The sequence below is a fragment of the Lepisosteus oculatus genome, chromosome 1 (assembly GCF_040954835.1).
Source record: "Lepisosteus oculatus isolate fLepOcu1 chromosome 1, fLepOcu1.hap2, whole genome shotgun sequence".
NCBI lineage: Eukaryota > Metazoa > Chordata > Actinopteri > Semionotiformes > Lepisosteidae > Lepisosteus > Lepisosteus oculatus.
Genome location: NC_090696.1, coordinates 30,490,001 through 30,497,500, shown reverse-complemented (window position 1 = coordinate 30,497,500; position 7,500 = coordinate 30,490,001). Strand labels below are relative to the sequence as shown.

The following is a 7,500-nucleotide window of genomic DNA, read 5'->3' as shown; positions in this document are numbered from 1 at the left end:
GTGGGAGGGTAATTTAAGCTATGTCTTCCGTATCAAACTTTTACCATCTGAATTCAGTCTTCACGCCTTTGTCATAAGTAGCTGACTATTCAGAGTTGGCGGTGTTTGTCAAGGCCCGAATTTTTGAAAAGACATAGCCCTCGGTATGATGCAGAGGAGCACCCTGGGAAATGTCTGCGGCATCTGATTCAGCACACAGCCATTGGACGGCAAATGGCTAGGGACGCAAAGGAGAAGGCGGGACTTCCCCTAAGCAAGCCAAGCTCTGAGGAAGGAGGGGGAAGGGAGCAAGTCACCGCTATGACCAAGGAACATAGAGTGACTGGCTGCCACGGTCATCTCCAGAAGCCGCAAACACCCGAAATTCACCTCAGAGCGCGACTCAAGCACCCAGCCAGCCGTGAGGTTGAGATGGCAGTGGACTTTGCGGCAGAGACCATGCCAGGTGAAGACACCGCAGGCATCTCAATCGTGCTCTGATCAAGTAGAGTTTTCCTCACCCAGCCCGAGAGCAGAGGCCTAGAAACTTCATTCCAGCCCTTTACTACCTAAGAAGCGAGCTCCAAAATATGGAACGCTTCACGAATTTACGTGTCATCCTTGCGCAGGGGCCATGCTAATCTTCTCTGTATCGTTCCAATTTTAGTATATGTGCTGCCGAAGCAAGCACAGCTAGTGGGGGCCGACTGGCCGTATATGTGCCACGGCACATGGGAGGTGTTCACTTCCGTGGTGTGAGTGGTGTGTGGGAGGGTAATTTAAGCTATGTCTTCCGTATCAAACTTTTACCATCTGAATTCACTCTTCACGCCTTTGTCATAAGTAGCTGACTATTCAGAGTTGGCGGTGTTTGTCAAGGCCCGAATTTTTGAAAAGACATAGCCCTCGGTATGATGCAGAGGAGCACCCTGGGAAATGTCTGCGGCATCTGATTCAGCACACAGCCATTGGACGGCAAATGGCTAGGGACGCAAAGGAGAAGGCGGGACTTCCCCTAAGCAAGCCAAGCTCTGAGGAAGGAGGGGGAAGGGAGCAAGTCACCGCTATGACCAAGGAACATAGAGTGACTGGCTGCCACGGTCATCTCCAGAAGCCGCAAACACCCGAAATTCACCTCAGAGCGCGACTCAAGCACCCAGCCAGCTGGCCGTGAGGTTGAGATGGCAGTGGACTTTGCGGCAGAGACCATGCCAGGTGAAGACACCGCAGGCATCTCAATCGTGCTCTGATCAAGTAGAGTTTTCCTCACCCAGCCCGAGAGCAGAGGCCTAGAAACTTCATTCCAGCCCTTTACTACCAGCTTTGAATGCCTAAAAATACAACAAAACCAAAGATGATGATGCACACATGGCAATGGACATAAACCTACTTCGAAGCGCTAAGCAGTGGTGCTGAGCCGTGGTCTCCTAAGAAGCGAGCTCCAAAATATGGAATGCTTCACGAATTTGCGTGTCATCCTTGCGCAGGGGCCATGCTAATCTTCTCTGTATCGTTCCAATTTTAGTATATGTGCTGCCGAAGCAAGCACAGCTAGTGGGGGCCAACTGGCCGTATATGTGCCACGGCACCTGGGAGGTGTTCCCTTCCGTGGTGTGAGTGGTGTGTGGGAGGGTAATTTAAGCTATGTCTTCCGTATCAAACTTTTACCATCAGAATTCACTCTTCACGCCTTTGTCATAAGTAGCTGACTATTCAGAGTTGGCGGTGTTTGTCAAGGCCCGAATTTTTGAAAAGACATAGCCCTCGGTATGATGCAGAGGAGCACCCTGGGAAATGTCTGCGGCATCTGATTCAGCACACAGCCATTGGACGGCAAATGGCTAGGGACGCAAAGGAGAAGGCGGGACTTCCCCTAAGCAAGCCAAGCTCTGAGGAAGGAGGGGGAAGGGAGCAAGTCACCGCTATGACCAAGGAACATAGAGTGACTGGCTGCCACGGTCATCTCCAGAAGCCGCAAACACCCGAAATTCACCTCGGAGCGCGACTCAAACACCCAGCCAGCCGTGAGGTTGAGATGGCAGTGGACTTTGCGGCAGAGACCATGCCAGGTGAAGACACCGCAGGCATCTCAATCGTGCTCTGATCAAGTAGAGTTTTCCTCACCCAGCCCGAGAGCAGAGGCCTAGAAACTTCATTCCAGCCTTTTACTACCAGCTTTGAATGCCTAAAAATACAACAAAACCAACGATGATGATGTACGCATGGCAATGGACATAAACCTACTTCGAAGCGCTAAGCAGTGGTGCTGAGCCGTGGTCTCCTAAGAAGCGAGCTCCAAAATATGGAACGCTTCACGAATTTGCGTGTCATCCTTGCGCAGGGGCCATGCTAATCTTCTCTGTATCGTTCCAATTTTAGTATATGTGTATATGGTATATATTAGTATATGGGGCCAACTGGCCGTATATGTGCCACGGCACCTGGGAGGTGTTCCCTTCCGTGGTGTGAGTGGTGTGTGGGAGGGTAATTTAAGCTATGTCTTCCGTATCAAACTTTTACCATCTGAATTCACTCTTCACGCCTTTGTCATAAGTAGCTGACTATTCAGAGTTGGCGGTGTTTGTCAAGGCCCGAATTTTTGAAAAGACATAGCCCTCGGTATGATGCAGAGGAGCACCCTGGGAAATGTCTGCGGCATCTGATTCAGCACACAGCCATTGGACGGCAAATGGCTAGGGACGCAAAGGAGAAGGCGGGACTTCCCCTAAGCAAGCCAAGCTCTGAGGAAGGAGGGGGAAGGGAGCAAGTCACCGCTATGACCAAGGAACATAGAGTGACTGGCTGCCACGGTCATCTCCAGAAGCCGCAAACACCCGAAATTCACCTCAGAGCGCGACTCAAGCACCCAGCCAGCCGTGAGGTTGAGATGGCAGTGGACTTTGCGGCAGAGACCATGCCAGGTGAAGACACCGCAGGCATCTCAATCGTGCTCTGATCAAGTAGAGTTTTCCTCACCCAGCCCGAGAGCAGAGGCCTAGAAACTTCATTCCAGCCCTTTACTACCAGCTTTGAATGCCTAAAAATACAACAAAACCAAAGATGATGATGCACACATGGCAATGGACATAAACCTACTTCGAAGCGCTAAGCAGTGGTGCTGAGCCGTGGTCTCCTAAGAAGCGAGCTCCAAAATATGGAACGCTTCACGAATTTGCGTGTCATCCTTGCGCAGGGGCCATGCTAATCTTCTCTGTATCGTTCCAATTTTAGTATATGTGCTGCCGAAGCAAGCACAGCTAGTGGGGGCCAACTGGCCGTATATGTGCCACGGCACCTGGGAGGTGTTCCCTTCCGTGGTGTGAGTGGTGTGTGGGAGGGTAATTTAAGCTATGTCTTCCGTATCAAACTTTTACCATCTGAATTCACTCTTCACGCCTTTGTCATAAGTAGCTGACTATTCAGAGTCAGAGTTGGCGGTGTTTGTCAAGGCCCGAATTTTTGAAAAGACATAGCCCTCGGTATGATGCAGAGGAGCACCCTGGGAAATGTCTGCGGCATCTGATTCAGCACACAGCCATTGGACGGCAAATGGCTAGGGACGCAAAGGAGAAGGCGGGACTTCCCCTAAGCAAGCCAAGCTCTGAGGAAGGAGGGGGAAGGGAGCAAGTCACCGCTATGACCAAGGAACATAGAGTGACTGGCTGCCACGGTCATCTCCAGAAGCCGCAAACACCCGAAATTCACCTCAGAGCGCGACTCAAGCACCCAGCCAGCTGGCCGTGAGGTTGAGATGGCAGTGGACTTTGCGGCAGAGACCATGCCAGGTGAAGACACTGCAGGCATCTCAATCGTGCTCTGATCAAGTAGAGTTTTCCTCACCCAGCCCGAGAGCAGAGGCCTAGAAACTTCATTCCAGCCCTTTACTACCAGCTTTGAATGCCTAAAAATACAACAAAACCAAAGATGATGATGCACACATGGCAATGGACATAAACCTACTTCGAAGCGCTAAGCAGTGGTGCTGAGCCGTGGTCTCCTAAGAAGCGAGCTCCAAAATATGGAACGCTTCACGAATTTGCGTGTCATCCTTGCGCAGGGGCCATGCTAATCTTCTCTGTATCGTTCCAATTTTAGTATATGTGCTGCCGATGCAAGCACAGCTAGTGGGGGCCAACTGGCCGTATATGTGCCACGGGACCTGGGAGGTGTTCCCTTCCGTGGTGTGAGTGGTGTGTGGGAGGGTAATTTAAGCTATGTCTTCCGTATCAAACTTTTACCATCTGAATTCACTCTTCACGCCTTTGTCATAAGTAGCTGACTATTCAGAGTCAGAGTTGGCGGTGTTTGTCAAGGCCCGAATTTTTGAAAAGACATAGCCCTCGGTATGATGCAGAGGAGCACCCTGGGAAATGTCTGCGGCATCTGATTCAGCACACAGCCATTGGACAGCAAATGGCTAGGGACGCAAAGGAGAAGGCGGGACTTCCCCTAAGCAAGCCAAGCTCTGAGGAAGGAGGGGGAAGGGAGCAAGTCACCGCTATGACCAAGGAACATAGAGTGACTGGCTGCCACGGTCATCTCCAGAAGCCGCAAACACACAAAATTCACCTCAGAGCGCGACTCAAGCATCCAGCCAGCCGTGAGGTTGAGATGGCAGTGGACTTTGCGGCAGAGACCATGCCAGGTGAAGACACCGCAGGCATCTCAATCGTGCTCTGATCAAGTAGAGTTTTCCTCACCCAGCCCGAGAGCAGAGGCCTAGAAACTTCATTCCAGCCTTTTACTACCAGCTTTGAATGCCTAAAAATACAACAAAACCAACGATGATGATGCACGCATGGCAATGGACATAAACCTACTTCGAAGCGCTAAGCAGTGGTGCTGAGCCGTGGTCTCCTAAGAAGCGAGCTCCAAAATATGGAACGCTTCACGAATTTGCGTGTCATCCTTGCGCAGGGGCCATGCTAATCTTCTCTGTATCGTTCCAATTTTAGTATATGTGCTGCCGAAGCAAGCACAGCTAGTGGGGGCCAACTGGCCGTATATGTGCCACGGCACCTGGGAGGTGTTCCCTTCCGTGGTGTGAGTGGTGTGTGGGAGGGTAATTTAAGCTATGTCTTCCGTATCAAACTTTTACCATCTGAATTCACTCTTCACGCCTTTGTCATAAGTAGCTGACTATTCAGAGTTGGCGGTGTTTGTCAAGGCCCGAATTTTTGAAAAGACATAGCCCTCGGTATGACGCAGAGGAGCACCCTGGGAAATGTCTGCGGCATCTGATTCAGCACACAGCCATTGGACGGCAAATGGCTAGGGACGCAAAGGAGAAGGCGGGACTTCCCCTAAGCAAGCCAAGCTCTGAGGAAGGAGGGGGAAGGGAGCAAGTCACCGCTATGACCAAGGAACATAGAGTGACTGGCTGCCACGGTCATCTCCAGAAGCCGCAAACACCCGAAATTCACCTCGGAGCGCGACTCAAACACCCAGCCAGCCGTGAGGTTGAGATGGCAGTGGACTTTGCGGCAGAGACCATGCCAGGTGAAGACACCGCAGGCATCTCAATCGTGCTCTGATCAAGTAGAGTTTTCCTCACCCAGCCCGAGAGCAGAGGCCTAGAAACTTCATTCCAGCCTTTTACTACCAGCTTTGAATGCCTAAAAATACAACAAAACCAACGATGATGATGTACGCATGGCAATGGACATAAACCTACTTCGAAGCGCTAAGCAGTGGTGCTGAGCCGTGGTCTCCTAAGAAGCGAGCTCCAAAATATGGAACGCTTCACGAATTTGCGTGTCATCCTTGCGCAGGGGCCATGCTAATCTTCTCTGTATCGTTCCAATTTTAGTATATGTGTATATGGTATATATTAGTATATGGGGCCAACTGGCCGTATATGTGCCACAGCACCTGGGAGGTGTTCCCTTCCGTGGTGTGAGTGGTGTGTGGGAGGGTAATTTAAGCTATGTCTTCCGTATCAAACTTTTACCATCTGAATTCACTCTTCACGCCTTTGTCATAAGTAGCTGACTATTCAGAGTTGGCGGTGTTTGTCAAGGCCCGAATTTTTGAAAAGACATAGCCCTCGGTATGATGCAGAGGAGCACCCTGGGAAATGTCTGCGGCATCTGATTCAGCACACAGCCATTGGACGGCAAATGGCTAGGGACGCAAAGGAGAAGGCGGGACTTCCCCTAAGCAAGCCAAGCTCTGAGGAAGGAGGGGGAAGGGAGCAAGTCACCGCTATGACCAAGGAACATAGAGTGACTGGCTGCCACGGTCATCTCCAGAAGCTGCAAACACCCGAAATTCACCTCAGAGCGCGACTCAAGCACCCAGCCAGCCGTGAGGTTGAGATGGCAGTGGACTTTGCGGCAGAGACCATGCCAGGTGAAGACACCGCAGGCATCTCAATCGTGCTCTGATCAAGTAGAGTTTTCCTCACCCAGCCCGAGAGCAGAGGCCTAGAAACTTCATTCCAGCCTTTTACTACCAGCTTTGAATGCCTAAAAATACAACAAAACCAACGATGATGATGCACGCATGGCAATGGACATAAACCTACTTCGAAGCGCTAAGCAGTGGTGCTGAGCCGTGGTCTCCTAAGAAGCGTGCTCCAAAATATGGAATGCTTCACGAATTTGCGTGTCATCCTTGCGCAGGGGCCATGCTAATTTTCTCTGTATCGTTCCAATTTTAGTATATGTGCTGCCGAAGCAAGCACAGCTAGTGGGGGCCAACTGGCCGTATATGTGCCACGGCACCTGGGAGGTGTTCCCTTCCGTGGTGTGAGTGGTGTGTGGGAGGGTAATTTAAGCTATGTCTTCCGTATCAAACTTTTACCATCTGAATTCACTCTTCACGCCTTTGTCATAAGTAGCTGACTATTCAGAGTTGGCGGTGTTTGTCAAGGCCCGAATTTTTGAAAAGACATAGCCCTCGGTATGATGCAGAGGAGCACCCTGGGAAATGTCTGCGGCATCTGATTCAGCACACAGCCATTGGACGGCAAATGGCTAGGGACGCAAAGGAGAAGGCGGGACTTCCCCTAAGCAAGCCAAGCTCTGAGGAAGGAGGGGGAAGGGAGCAAGTCACCGCTATGACCAAGGAACATAGAGTGACTGGCTGCCACGGTCATCTCCAGAAGCCGCAAACACCCGAAATTCACCTCAGAGCGCGACTCAAGCACCCAGCCAGCCGTGAGGTTGAGATGGCAGTGGACTTTGCGGCAGAGACCATGCCAGGTGAAGACACCGCAGGCATCTCAATCGTGCTCTGATCAAGTAGAGTTTTCCTCACCCAGCCCGAGAGCAGAGGCCTAGAAACTTCATTCCAGCCTTTTACTACCAGCTTTGAATGCCTAAAAATACAACAAAACCAACGATGATGATGCACGCATGGCAATGGACATAAACCTACTTCGAAGCGCTAAGCAGTGGTGCTGAGCCGTGGTCTCCTAAGAAGCGAGCTCCAAAATATGGAATGCTTCACGAATTTGCGTGTCATCCTTGCGCAGGGGCCATGCTAATTTTCTCTGTATCGTTCCAATTTTAGTATATG

General features: G+C 51.0%; 9 non-coding genes across 9 annotated transcripts in view; all 9 read right to left on the bottom strand.

The window, feature by feature from the left end:
• Positions 1–563: 563 nt before the first annotated feature.
• LOC138241465 (U6 spliceosomal RNA) lies at positions 564–670 on the bottom strand. Its single transcript, XR_011190693.1, has one exon. It is a non-coding gene; the product is annotated as a U6 spliceosomal RNA (small nuclear RNA).
• A 751-nt stretch (positions 671–1,421) lies between these two features.
• LOC138241625 (U6 spliceosomal RNA) lies at positions 1,422–1,528 on the bottom strand. Its single transcript, XR_011190880.1, has one exon. It is a non-coding gene; the product is annotated as a U6 spliceosomal RNA (small nuclear RNA).
• A 747-nt stretch (positions 1,529–2,275) lies between these two features.
• LOC138241690 (U6 spliceosomal RNA) lies at positions 2,276–2,380 on the bottom strand. The gene has a single exon (XR_011190949.1). It is a non-coding gene; the product is annotated as a U6 spliceosomal RNA (small nuclear RNA).
• Positions 2,381–3,127: 747 nt separating this feature from the next.
• LOC138241585 (U6 spliceosomal RNA) lies at positions 3,128–3,234 on the bottom strand. Its single transcript, XR_011190834.1, has one exon. It is a non-coding gene; the product is annotated as a U6 spliceosomal RNA (small nuclear RNA).
• Positions 3,235–3,991: 757 nt separating this feature from the next.
• Positions 3,992–4,098, bottom strand: LOC138241663 (U6 spliceosomal RNA). Its single transcript, XR_011190915.1, has one exon. It is a non-coding gene; the product is annotated as a U6 spliceosomal RNA (small nuclear RNA).
• Positions 4,099–4,851: 753 nt separating this feature from the next.
• On the bottom strand, positions 4,852–4,958 carry LOC138241584 (U6 spliceosomal RNA). Its single transcript, XR_011190833.1, has one exon. It is a non-coding gene; the product is annotated as a U6 spliceosomal RNA (small nuclear RNA).
• A 747-nt stretch (positions 4,959–5,705) lies between these two features.
• On the bottom strand, positions 5,706–5,810 carry LOC138241689 (U6 spliceosomal RNA). The gene has a single exon (XR_011190948.1). It is a non-coding gene; the product is annotated as a U6 spliceosomal RNA (small nuclear RNA).
• A 747-nt stretch (positions 5,811–6,557) lies between these two features.
• Positions 6,558–6,664, bottom strand: LOC138241678 (U6 spliceosomal RNA). The gene has a single exon (XR_011190930.1). It is a non-coding gene; the product is annotated as a U6 spliceosomal RNA (small nuclear RNA).
• Positions 6,665–7,411: 747 nt separating this feature from the next.
• LOC138241677 (U6 spliceosomal RNA) overlaps positions 7,412–7,500 on the bottom strand; it is a 107-nt gene continuing 18 nt past the window's right edge. The window contains exon 1 of the small nuclear RNA XR_011190929.1: positions 7,412–7,500. This exon is cut by the window's right edge and continues 18 nt beyond it. This is a non-coding gene — a small nuclear RNA (U6 spliceosomal RNA).